Here is a 13,808-nt window from a genome sequence, read left to right on the forward strand (position 1 = left end):
AACCTAAAGCCTGCTCCTGCTACCTGGGGGGCACATGTGGAGAGATTAGCTACTTTCTCTTGGAATAAATGTAGCATGGAGATTCAAGTGTTATACCTAACCCACCACACTATATACCATCTACTGTACATACACCTTGCTCATTCATGCACAACACTGTGCAGCCTGTGCATGTAACATTCTGTGCAACATGTATATGCTGTGCATAAGAAATATGCACACTTTATCCACACACAGCTGGCTAGGACTCTGATCTACATACAACTCTATACATCATGAACTGTACATATGCCATATGTGCTCCATACACCATTATATACCATTTTGCCATGTGTGCACTGTATACCTGCATGAACACAGTATGCCATGAATACATACATTGTATATTACACATTCACTATACAGCATGTTTCCAAAACTGACAGTTTGAATGAAGTTTCAAAGAATTTTGAGTGAGATTTTAAATATCTCATTGAGGCATATATAAGATACTTATAGAGAACGGATGCAATTGCTTTTCCTTTAAAATGAATGAGCAGTTGGTTGCATGTGTTCATGGTAACTGAATACCGTGCTCATACCCTGTTGTTCAAAGGCTGATGATTTCCAGTGTGCAGGACTTGCACGTGCATTGTAGCTACAGCACTAGCTCTACGTTCAGACTCCGTCATTTGAAAAGGAGAGTTCCTAAGGAAAATATGAAGGCAGCGTTTTTAACAGTCGCTGGGCCAAATTCATCCTGCTGTAATTGAAGTCAGTGAAGTTACAAAAGGGATGAATTTGGCCCATTTTGTAGAAACTATACCCTTCCTTGGAGATACTACAAACACACTTTGGGCCAAAGCTGAAGACTTGCACTGTGCTACTTGCATGAATAAAACAGTAGAGTTTGGCCTTCTGTGCTTGCTGTTGTATGACTACAATTCATGCCTTACAGTCCAATCTTGCAAAATTCCTATTTACTCTTTGTTGCTATTTACTTTTGTGATTCAGGATAGGGCCCTTAGCTTGTAAACTCTCTGAGAAAAGTATTAATTTGTTTGGCACATTTTCACTGTGTACACTTACAGTGATATAATATACAATTATAAATAATAAAATGAAGCATTGCAGTCTAACATAAACCACACAGCATAACATAAACACTATCATAAACCACAGGTAAAGGAGGGTATGGAAAGATCAGTATCGAGAAAAGACCTAGCAACTGCAAAACACTAGTGAGGCAAAATTTATCAATTCAGATATAATCTTGAGGGATGGCGGGGGTAACCTTGCAGTTCTTCCTTCTTCATCAGATTGTGGTGGACCCCTGCATCTAATCTCCATAAGAATAGAAACTTCTCGCATTGAAATGCTGCCCTGAACATGTGTCCCCTCTGCAAACTTTCTTCTCAATGAGATATTGAATGGGGAGGGAGGGAATAAATGGTGATTTCCAACAGTGGTTGGAACTATCAAAGAGGCCTGTGAAAGCCAATTTTGTCTAGAGGGGAAAAATAGAGAGTAGATCTCTGCTTACAATGAGTTCAGACACAGTGAAACTCCAATCACAGAGAAGTAGGCAGAGAATCTAGAAGAATGTCAATGCATTTATTCAATGCTGCTTTTAGTGAATCTCTGCTCAAAATGAAGCTGTTGTATAAAGGAAAATCACTCCAGCAGTAACTGGATATTACAGTGAAGGATTCATTATAAATGCCTTAGTTATTGGCCAAATTCTTCCCTCAGACACATGCAGACAACTCCCTCTGATTTCAGCTCTCTTTGATTGTTTCTTGGGCAGAATTTGGCCCTATAAAAGAGTTCATTGTGTATATACACGGTAATATAGTGCTTGTCATTCATAGTGCTTTATAAAGGAGGGCAAGTGTAATTAAGTCGATATTATGGATGGGACTCTGAGGCACGGACAGTGGACTTTGAAGTACAAATAATTTAAAAAATATTCTCGTTTAATCTTTGAAAAATAAGACACCTCACTCAGTCTGTTGCAAATAAAGCAAATATTATGCAAAGATACATAGTACCAGATAATTTGTGCATACAGATAAATGCTATTAAGCCAATGTTCTGGCATGCTGTGTAGAAAGAGAAGAGCAACAAAAATGATTAAAGGTCTAGAAAACATGACCTATGAAGGAAGATTGAAAAAACTGGATTTGTTTAGTCTGGAGAAGAGAACACTGAGAGGGGACATGATAACAGTTTTCAAGTACATAAAAGGTTGTTATAAGGAGGAGGGAGAAACATTGTTCTCCTTTACCTCTGAGGATAAGACAAGAAGCAATGGGCTTAAATTGCAGCAAGAGCAGTTTAGGCTGGACATTAGGAAAAACTTCCTAACTGTCAGGGTGGTTAAGCCCTGGAATAAATTGCCTAGGGAGTTTGTGGAATCTCCATCATTGGGGATTTTTAAGAGCAGGTTAGGGAAACACCTGTCAGGAATTGTCCAGGTAATACTTAGTCCTGCAACTAATGCAGTGGACTGGACTAGATGACCTCTCAAGGTCCTTTCCAGTCCTATGATTCTATGAAAGTGTCTCTTGCTGACCCTTAAGAAAATGTAAAAATAAAAAGCTCTTAATGTTAGATTTTAACAGTGTGTATATTTGTTTTAGGCACTTTTAAATATAAATTGAATATATCAAAGCTTTTTATTCCAAAATGCCATCAATCCATATAAATTTGACCTGTCTGCTTCATGTGTTTCCACAGACTTATAGGAAACTTTCAAATTAAGTGGGCTGGAATATTTGATGCTTTCTTACCTGTGTTTCAGAGCCCACATGCTTCTGCTGTGGAAATGGTTACATTTTGCTTTATGGCATAAATGCATGGTCTGGTGAAAGCCAGGAGACTGGGAGTCAGGCGTTCTGGGTTTTCTTCTTGGCTATGCCACAAACTTGCTTTGTGACCTTAGGGAAGTCATTTTATCGCTGTGTGCCTGAATTTCCCCATCAGTAAATGGGGGATAATACTTCCTGATGTAAGCAGAGTCAGGGTGAGCTCTATCCTGACATCTGGTGGTGAATTGTGGCGAGTTGTGGAAAAGAACTTCAGGGGCTGATCTTGTTTGCATAGGCACACCCACCCCGCCTAGCATGAGCCCACAGCAGCCCATATGGTCACTTTGGCTGATGTGGGATCCCCAGTTTCTCTGTTATTGGGGCAGGAAGAATAAGTGTTGTTACCCTGATTATGTGAATTAAGGACAATGAAACTGTTTTATGACAGAGGGACTTGCCATCAACTAAGTAGCACTCACTAGACAAGGGACATGGGTGCCAAAGCCCAGTGACTAGAGAGAGGTTGGGGACAGGTGTTTGTACTTAATGGTATGGGCCCCTTTTGAGGGCTTGCTCTTGCTAAATATCAGAGCTAATTTTAATTTTATTAGGAGTCTAGTTACAGGCTGCTGAGCTGAATTCACTTTGGGCCAATGGTGCACCAGCACTGAGGCTCCCCTACTACAATCTAAAATCACTAAACAGCTGAAATCATTGAGTGCTGTGGTGGGGGCCTGAAGATATGTTGCTGAGCAGCTGGTGGAACAGAGCAGTTTGTGGAACAGCTGGAGCGGCTCACGGGATGGCTGGTGGAGCAGAGTGGCTGGTGGAATGGCTCATGGTGAAGGCTGCAGTGGAACCCCATGGAGAGGTGGGGCAGTCAGCCTCAGACTATGTAAGGTTCCCCCTTAACACCCCATGTGCCCCTTCTCCCTCACCCTGGGCTGGGAGGTAAAACTCTGCAGATAAACTTTTGAACTCTGGGGCTGCACTGACCAGGGACAGAGACTTTTGGGTTGTTGGACTTTTGGGTGATTTTTGGGTTGCTGAACTTAAGACCCTGAGGGGAAAAGGTTACTGCCAAACTTACTTTGGGGGGGGGTATCTTTTGCTCATGGTTTGTGTTATGAATCCTGTTTGTGGTGTTTCCCCAACATAATACTGCATTGTTTTCCTCCTTTATTAAAAGGATTTTGCTACACTCAGACTCTGTGCTTGCGAGAGGGAAAGTATTGCCTCTTAGAGGTGCCCGGAGGGTGGTATGTAATTGTCCCAGGTCACTGGGTGGGGGCTTGAGCCGGTTTTGCATTGTGTTATTGAAACGGAACCCCTAGATACCGAACCCGGCCCTTGTTGCTGCCAATTCAGATGGGCAGAAGGGTTACACTTACATTATGGGGGGGAGGTCACAAAACTTAATTAATCTTTATAGGGAAATGTGCAATTTGCTGATTAAAAAGCACTATTGTAAGTCTATAATAGTTCAAGTGAATCTATGGTAATAGTCAATCAGTCCAGTGAGACCAACCAGTTCACAGATGAAGTTCAGCGACACTAGGTGGGAAAATCTCAAATATTTTTACTGTGTTTTATACGGTAGGGTTATATAATCAACAAGACAGCCACAGCCTGATTGGCTCAGTCATATTTTATGCAGTTCTTTCACCCAGTAATGACCTTGAAACTGGCAAGAGCCAAATTCTGCTCTCACATCTGTGCAACTATTATTTGCATTCCAGTAGCACCTAGAGGCCCTGTTGTGGGAGACACCCTACAAATATGTAACAAGACTGCCTCTGCCTTGAAAAGTTTACAGTCTAAATAAATTAAAGGTAGGCAGGAAACAGGCACAGAAAGGTGAAATGTCTGTCCCAAGGTCCCATAGCAAGTTAGTAACATTGCCAGGAACAGTGCTCCAGTCTTCCAAGTCCCAATCTAGCACTGTAATGCACTGTTTTTCTAGATTTCAACCACAAATAAAGGATGGATTTGATTCTATGTATGTAATTAAAAATATTGGTAGATATCTATGCCCTGACTGAGGCAGCAGAGTTTATAGCAGATTTTGCCCTTTGATTTTTGTGTATATTTGGTTATAGAAAGAGTTGCTTTTTTTAAAGAAAGGCAGATTCTTTACAATACTTAGGCAAAGATCACATTATTTTGTCCTTAAAGTTCCATTTACTTCAATAGGGGCAAGATTTCATCTTAAGCATCATCAAATGACCTTCATAAGATCCCAGGGATCAACATATTTTCCTTCTGATTATTTACCCAGAACCAGTACTTAGAAGAGTTCACACTGGTCTTGAACCCATTTGTGTTTGTTTGGCAGTGATTTATATTCCCAGTAGGTCATGAATACTGAATCTTAATATCATGTCATCTAGCTACTCTCCTATTTATTTCCCCATCATCACCACTCCAACTGCAGTTTCACTTAAACAGCCAATATTTGACATAACGTTAGAGGTAAATACAGTTTGCGTGAGGTTTTAACTCATGACAAGGTTTACCCAGCTCATAACATACTGTTCATAAACTGGGCTTCCTCACTTTCATATGGTATAAAGTGTCATTTTCAATTCCTGGAATCACTTCCTTTGGCCATTTAACTATTTTAGGTCAAAGCAGTTCCTATTTTGGTTAAGGCTTCTTTCTAACTCTGTTTTCTTATTTACAATACGTACTAAAGTCTCACGTAAAACTTTTTCTGTGATATGAATCTTTTTTAATCTGAATTTGAATCTGCCTTCATAATTTTTCTCCCAAACTTTGGATGTTGTACTGTCTTACAGACACTAGAGTTTTCTTTTATCTCATTTTGCTTTGGACTCAGCAGATATTCAATGACAATCTATACTGGTTGCTTGAAAATTCTCCAAGACTTACTGCAACTAGGTACCTTAGTTTCCTGTGTTTTAATATGCAAAAGTCATGCAAACTTTTTATTTCATAGAGAAGGCCAGGTCTTCAGCTGGTGTAAATAGGTATAGAACCATTTAAGTCAATAGACCTATGCTGATTTACATCAGCTGAGGATCTGGCTTTTCTTGCAAAAGTAAAGATTCAGGTCCCTGGCCAATAGGAAATGGCATTGTCCCTTTTGATCCTGAGAGGTTCTCTGCACTCACAACCCCTAATGTCCTTCTGCATTAGGTTAGCAATCATTGGAATTATTAATAATGTAGATGTAACTGACAAAGCTGCAGGCTGAGTTTAAACTAAGCCCATAAAAAGCATTGTTTCACCTTCCTTCCTTATTGCACCTCCACATTTGATGGGAAGCAGTCTACACAGGCCCAAATCTGGAAGAAGTAAGTCTTATTGCAACCCTAAGAGCACCCCAGTGCCAGAGAGCCAGGGGCTCCCTATTATCTAACTGAGCCACAGCTGATCTGGCCAACTCTGTGTACCCCAACTCGTCATAAACTGTATCTAAAAGAACAGGAGTACTAGTGGCATCTTAGAGACTAACAAATTTATCTGAGCATAAGCTTTCGTGGGCTACAGCCCACTTCATCGGATCCATAGAGTAGAACACACAGACAGAAGATATTTATACATACAGAGAACATGAAAAGGTGGAAGTACCCATACCAACTGTAAGAGGCTAATTAATTAAGAAAAGCTATTATCAGCAGGGGAGAAAAACTTTAGAAGTGATGATCAAGATGGCCCATTTTGGACAGTTGACATGAAGGTGTGAGGATACTTTAACATGGGGAAATAGATTCAATTAGTGTAATGACCAAGCCACTCCCAGTCCCTGTTCAAATCTAAGTTAATGGTATCTAGATTGCATATTAATTCAAGTTCAGCAGCTTCTCATTGGAGTCTGTTTTTGAAGCTTTTCTGTTGCAAAATTGCCACCTTAACATCTGTCACTGAGTGATTAGAGAGTGTGATACAGCATGGCCAGAGGGCAGCAGGAGAGTGTTAGCAGGGAGCCTTATTCCCTGCAAGGGGTGGAAGGTTTGCTATAGATTAATTAGAGCACCTGAAGCCAATTAGAGTACCAGCAGTGAGTCACATGATATAAACCCCTGCTTCAGGTCAGACAGTGTGGGTTGTTGGAGCAGGAAGGTTTGGTTGAAGCAGAGAGTGGTTTGAAGGAGTTGAAGCAGAGAACAGTTTTGAAGAGAGACAAAAGGAAAGTTTTGAAGAGTGCTGCGGTGGGCTGAGAAGTCCAAAAACTCTAGGTAAGGGGCACCTGGCTTGTGTAGAAGGAAGGCAAGAAGCCCCTCCACAAGCTGAAGGGCAGGAGAGGGAAGTAACCCAGGGGAAGGAACCACCAGTACAAGTGGTTCACCACTAACCTCAGGGCCCAGGTCCCTCCCTCTCCACTCCACTCCTCAAGGACACTAGTGGGGTAATTAAAAATACCGGTTCAGAGGCAAGCAATGGTGCCCTGAACCTTCCCCAAAGAAGAGAGAGCATGAGACCCAGCATAACAGTACTTGCAATTTGCCACAAGAGGTTGAAGTGTTCTCCTACTGGTTTTTGAATGTTATGATTCCTGATGTCAGATTTGTGTCCACTTATTCTTTTGAGTAGATACTGTCTGGTTTGGCCAATGTACATGGCAGAGGGGCATTGCTGGCACATGATGGCATATATCACGTTGGTAGATGTTCAGGTGAACGAGCCCCTCATGGTGTGGCTGATGTGATTAGGTCGTATGATGGTGTCACTAGAATAGATATGTGGACAGAGTTGGCAGTGGAGTTTGTTGCAAGGATAGGTTCCTGGGTTAGTGTTTTTGTTGTATGGTATGTGGTTGCTGGTGAGTATTTGCTTCTCCTGATCTCCTGTTCTTTTTGCTGGTACAGACTAACAAGGCTGCTACTCTGAAACCTGTATCTAAAAGGTATCATGTAAGGTATCATATGCGAACCAGTAACACATTGGACATTAATATTTTGTGTGGTGCATATATGAGTGATATATGTGCTGGAAATATGTTCTTAAACTTTGTTTAGCAGATAGGGCTTAAGTCACCCCACCCTAGAATGAGACATATGGTCCTACCAGCTTGAATGTGTCGCCAATGTAACTTGAGTAAAGAGACACAATGAGAGTACGTTTACATAAAAGATAAACAAAGCTGTCAAACTAGCAAGTGGGAGAGAGAGCCACTTAACTGTCTCAACAGGAGAGGGGAGGAGACTGCAAAAATTAACATGGCATCAGCTCCCTCATAGACATAGCAAGTTGAGTCCCCGGGATGGCTTCCTGACTTTGAAAACAAAGATAAAACTTTGGGGATATTGTTGTTAGGTTTTAACCTTAGAATTTTAATCTTAGTATTTTTACTTTTACTTTTGTTTGTAACCATTTCTATCTCAATTCCTTCTACTTGGTATCATTTAAATGTCTGTTCTTTGTAAATAAACTTAATCTTGTTTTCTTACACAACTATCTCAGTGCCGTGTTTCAAATTGAAGAGTAAAATTCTCAGCTAAACTAACAGACTGGTGCTGTGTACTGTCTCTTTAAAGGAGCAGCAATATGGGTGGCACCTAATGGAGGCTGGGGGAGGCCAGGACTCCCCAAACCTCGCATCACCTGGGGAGGCAGTGGCAGATTACTGCATGGGCTCCAGCCAATTTGGGGCCCTGGAAAAATCTCCCCCTGGGGCTGGGGGAACTCTCACTCTACGGCAGGGGCACAGAGCTTCTCTGGTCTTGGGGCCGCAATGGAGAGGGGGAGAGGACTGAAAGGAGCAAGTGAAGGGTGGGGCCTTGGGGGAAATAGGCGGAGTGGGGGCAGAACAGGGGGATGAGCTCGAAGCTCCACCGCTGCAGCCCTCGGCTGTGGGGAGGAGGGACTCAGAGTTCTGATCAGGGCTGAGAGCCCTCCCCTTACCCCCAATGGCCCCAACCGAGCTCTCAGCCCCTGCTCAACTGGTGCCATCGGGGGGACGGGGGTGTCGAGAGCAGCGAGTGGGCTGAGTGCAGCGAGCCCTTCTCACCGTGGCTGGAAGAGACGGGGCAGGGCGACAGCCTCCCCAAGGGAAGCTTCACCTGCCACGCATGAGAAACAAACTTGATGATGTGAATGCTACAGCGAGAGGGACTGGACACTGCAGAGGAGATGGTTTTGGCAAGACTTGGAACTGGTAGGGCTGTTGGTGTCACTCTGGAAGGAGTAACCATACTTGTGTGCTGTAAACAAGCTGGTCAGGGCAATAAGCCAGAGCTGCACAGGACTGAAGCATCCAGGGTTACAGGGTGGTGACAGAACCCCTTAGTGGTCTGGGTGAACTCCCAAAGCATCACACCCAGATATCCCCCAAACTCTTTATTTCCATTGCACCAGCTTAAATAACTTTTCTTTTTGTCATGTACTCTTACGAATACCTGGGTTCTCATGTCAGAAGTATATTTTTCCCTCACTGCAGGAAGATACACAAATACAATAAGAGACAAACTAATATACCAAGGAGCATAGCTATTTTTACATATCTATTTTTAAAAAACTTTTATACAAATAAAATTAGAACTAAATTAAGTACCCAAAATTTAGTAGCTGCATGGTTAAGTTTGGGGTAGCTGGGTGGAAGGAGGGTATATGGGAGCATGTGGGTATTGGAGAGATGGCGGGAGTTGTTAGGCTGGGCGCATTGGGAGGTGATGCCACTCTGGAGGGGCAGGGCAACCTGATTAGGTGTGGTGAGTATATGGGAGCTCTGGGGCATAAGTGGGACTGAGCATGCTGGGGGTGTTTGGAGGGAAGGGGCCATCATGTAGGGGCATGGCCATCTAGGTATTGTTTTGCACAGACTGGAAGAGGGAGGGAGGCTGGCAGCGGCAGGCCGTGGTTTTAGTTAACAGACGACAAAGGAAGGCTTCTGTGGCAGGTCTCCGCTGGTTGGTAACGATACCTGAAGCACAGGGGAATCAGCAGCATTAGTAACTCAGGAGTCAATGCCACCAGATCTGGTAGCACCCTGGAGGATCTCATTGGGCATTTGTGTTGGATTCTGGGCCTACCTGGCTGGCAACAGATAAATCCTCACCAACAATATGCAAGCTGGCAGTGGGGTTCTTGCCCCTTATGTCCTGGGTGGTAAGTTTCCTCCTCAGTCACAATGGTAGTTGCCCAGTAGCCTGGGTAGCAGCTGAATCCCAATCCACAGTGTTCCAGGCAGTAGCTGTCTGGGCCCCGGGTAAGCAGGAGGGCTTCAGTTGCTTGGGTGGCTAGTTATCTCAGCCGGGTCAAGAAGGGCCTTGATTTGAGCATTTCCTGGCTCCTGTTCTGCTGAGCTGGCACTCTTTGGCTTTGAAAGCATCAGCCTTTGCCTGAGTGGCCGGGTTTATGGCCATGCTCACTTCCACTTGCGCCCAATTAATTTTTTTTAAATTGGCTTTGCTTTGCATCGCTGCTGCATCATTGAAAGGGATTGTTCCTGAGTCCTCTGGCCTTCCAGAGGAACCCAGGAAGAGCTGCGGTGGGCTGCTGAATTAATTGGGACTACAAATTTACTCTAATTGTAAGCTCAACTGTGGAAAGTAAGCAAAAGTTTATAAAATGTCACAGTAACCTATAACAATAAATGTTAATGGTAATGGTGCAAAAGGGAGATAAAGGAATTCAAACAAAAAAGCCTACTAACATAACTCAAGGAGTGTGTTAAAATCATGCCTAATCATGGTAAACAAAAGAAGTGTGGAACTGGAAATCGAAGGACAGAAATTAGGTGTGTCAGAAAATAGGCTTAACGGGTGAACAGAATAGTAAGGGGCTGGGATATCCTGCCCATCACCCCTGGGGGCGGGGACTGTGTGCAAGCTAACAACCGTTGCTGACTGGGAGATGGGTGGACCAGAAAGAGTGAGCTTCACCATCATGGCCACCACTCATCTGGGACAGTCATCTGGGACTCCGGAATCTACTGTGACACCATTGGGCCTTCTAAAAGAAATTGCGATCAGACCAGGCCCCAGAGAGAGACCCAGATGATATTGTCACCTCCAGTGGCTTTGGCTAAATCCCAAACACCTCCTGGGATGTGAGACTTTGGTTCCTTCTATCATCCCTCTAAGGGACATAAGGAATTATACTTATAATAATTCTCTATGATCCTCATAGATTAGAAAAGCTATTCACCTCTGTTCATCCCCCAAAAGGATCCACCTAGGAAGTAAAGGCAATAAGAAAATGGTTCATATCATGAAAGATACTTTGTCTAAGGATCCACAGCCAAGGTTGGAAGTTCCACTTGGCAAGAATAGAAACAAAAATGGCTAAATTAAAAGTAATTATTGTTAATCACCTCAGCAAGAATCTCTCAGAATTTGCATATGGATAAAACCTCTTTTTCTCTCCCAGCCTAGTTAAAAAGAACTCCAAAAAGTTACCAAGCAGGGTCCCACCGTGCTTTCCTATGCAGAGTGGCCCACTGCACACTGAGTGGATCAAAAGATGGGTGGGGAGGCTGCAAGTTAACCAAACTAGAAATAACTGTCTGTGCAACTGAATGTCAAATACTGTAGAGCAGTGGTGGGCGACCTGCAGCCCGTAGGTCACACGCAGCCCATGAGGGTAATCTGCTGGCAGGCCGCCAGTTGTTTACATTTGCACGGCCGCCCGCAGTTCCCAGTGGCCATGGTTCGCTGTTCCTGGCCAATGGGAGCTGCGGGAAGTGGCGGCCAGCATGTCCCTGCAGCCCGCCCCGCTTCCCGCAGCTCCATTGGCTGGGAATGGTGAACTGTGGCCACTGGGAGCTGTGTGCGGCCGTGCAAATGTAAACAAACTGGCGGCCCGCCAGCAGATTACCCTCATGGGCCGCAGGTTGCCCTGTGCTATGCCTGTGCTTCTCCAGCAGTGAGGTTGCAAGTGAAAGTCAACATCAGAGATGGAAGCTGCTGTTCTTTTGTCTCTCCTTTTGAGTGCATTTATCTTGTTTGTCTTTTAGGAAATGGGAATTGGATTTTAACAACAGCTCCAGCCCATCTCGACTAACTTTGCTCATTTCCCATTAACGACAGTTAATACAATCTTTTATGCAATCTAAAAAACCTGTTAAATGGGAGTGGGGATAGGGGTGTTCCTTTGAATCTCTCTCTACTGCTAACCCCCCTCCTCCCAGGAATATTGTTAAAATAAAAGCCTGCCTTCCTTCAAATGCTGTAACTGTTTTTTCCTTTTTCTATATTTTTAATGAAAAGTTGATGGTGTGTTTGCCATGGTCGAAGCAGGCCACAGTCTCTGTTCTCAAAACCCAGAACTTTAAAACTGTTGATGTTGTACAGTAACAGGGCCATATTCAACCCTTTGACTCTTTGGACCCATTTATTCCATCAAAATTAATACAGCAGGGTCCCACTGCTCCAGAATGGCAGAGTGTGGCATCAAGTTGTTGCAGAACATCACACCTAAGGGCTACTAGGAAGCTTAGTCAGCACTGTGATGAAGAGTTCCCACCAATGAGTGGTGGTGGTGTATGGGAGATGATGGAAGAGAGTATGGCACATGTGGGCAGAAGGGATCACACAGAAATGTGGTCTGAGTTTAATTCTGGAGTGGCTGAAGGCAGGGGCGGCAAGTTGTATGGACCCGTGGTGCCCACGCTCCAGGAATATTCAGAGAACAGGGCCCCAGCTCCACCAATGTTTGGGGCCAGGTCTCTCCCCCAGCCCCGCCTGCCACCCCCAGGTGATTTAAAAGGGCCTGCAGACCCCCACCACCACCACTGGCAGCGAAGTGCATCTAAAATGTCTTCCTGCCGGCCCTTGTTCTGCACAACGTGTCACTCCTGGAAGTGGCCAGCATGTCCCTGTGGCCCCTTGGGGGAGGGGTTTTCTCCACATGCTGCCCCCACCCCCTAGCACCGACTCTGCCATTGGAACTGTGACCAATGGGAGCTGCGGGGGCGGTTCCTGTGGGCAGTGGTGCACAGAGACCCCTAGCCCCCCTGCCTAGGAGCCGCTGCCAGAGGGGTGTGCAGGTTGCTTTCGGGAGCCACCCAAGGTGAGCACCTCACCCCCTCCTGCACCCCAAAGCCCTGCCACAGCCTAGAGCCTGCACCCCACGCCCAAACTGCCTCCCAGCGCATGACCCCCCCACCTCTTCCTGCATGCCAACCCCCCCTGTCCCAGCCCAGAGCCTGCACCCTGCACCCAAATTCCCTCCCAGAACCCGACCTCTCACCCCTCTCACACACAAACTCCCTCCCAGAGCCTGCACCCCAACCCCCTCCCAGAGCCTTAGGCAGGTGTGGGGGCAGGGGCGGGACTTGGATCTCTTCTGGGCACCATTAAAAATTATACAAACTTGCCGCCCCTGGTGAAGGGCAAGGCAGGGGAGTCAGGAGAGGAAGAGGCAATATTTTGGGGCCATGTTGCCCATCCTTAAATTCCACAAACCTACTCCGTCCTCCACTGGAGTTTGGAAAAAGAGGAACTAAACACAATTTGACTTTTCTTTTTAAAAATCGCTTTTTTTCTCTAACGAAATCTGAAGTTAAACCCCTCATCAAATTCAACCCTACCTGGGGAAACCGGTCTTGGTGCTGGGAAGACGTCAGACAAGCCGGTGCAGCCTGTAAAATTCTCAAAGAGGGGAAAAGGGATCCTATGCCAGGCATAAAGTCTGGTTGACAGTAGCAGCCACAGCAGTTGAAGAAAGGGATGCTCAGGGGACAGGCAGCGATTCTCAGAAGGGCAAGAGAAACAAAGGAAATTGGGGCAGAGGCAGAGACGTTAGCTCATTTAAATCAATTTTCCTTTACTTACAATCTTCCTTTGGCATTTCTTTCCACACTCTCTCCCTACTGTCTCCACCCATTATAAAAGTAATACCACCATGTGATGATTATTTAATTCATTTACACTGTCTTTCATCTACCAGGATCCCAATAGTTTTCCAGATGGGACAGACTGATACACAGAATCAGCTACACAGGTCAAGAAATAGTGAAAGCAACAGATCAGGTGCCAAATGCTGAGAGTAGCACTGTGCTTAAATGCAGGGTTGGGTAAAAGTGGAAACTCAGCACATAGGCAGAGGAGAAAG

The sequence above is a fragment of the Mauremys reevesii genome, linkage group 2 (assembly GCF_016161935.1).
Source record: "Mauremys reevesii isolate NIE-2019 linkage group 2, ASM1616193v1, whole genome shotgun sequence".
NCBI lineage: Eukaryota > Metazoa > Chordata > Testudines > Geoemydidae > Mauremys > Mauremys reevesii.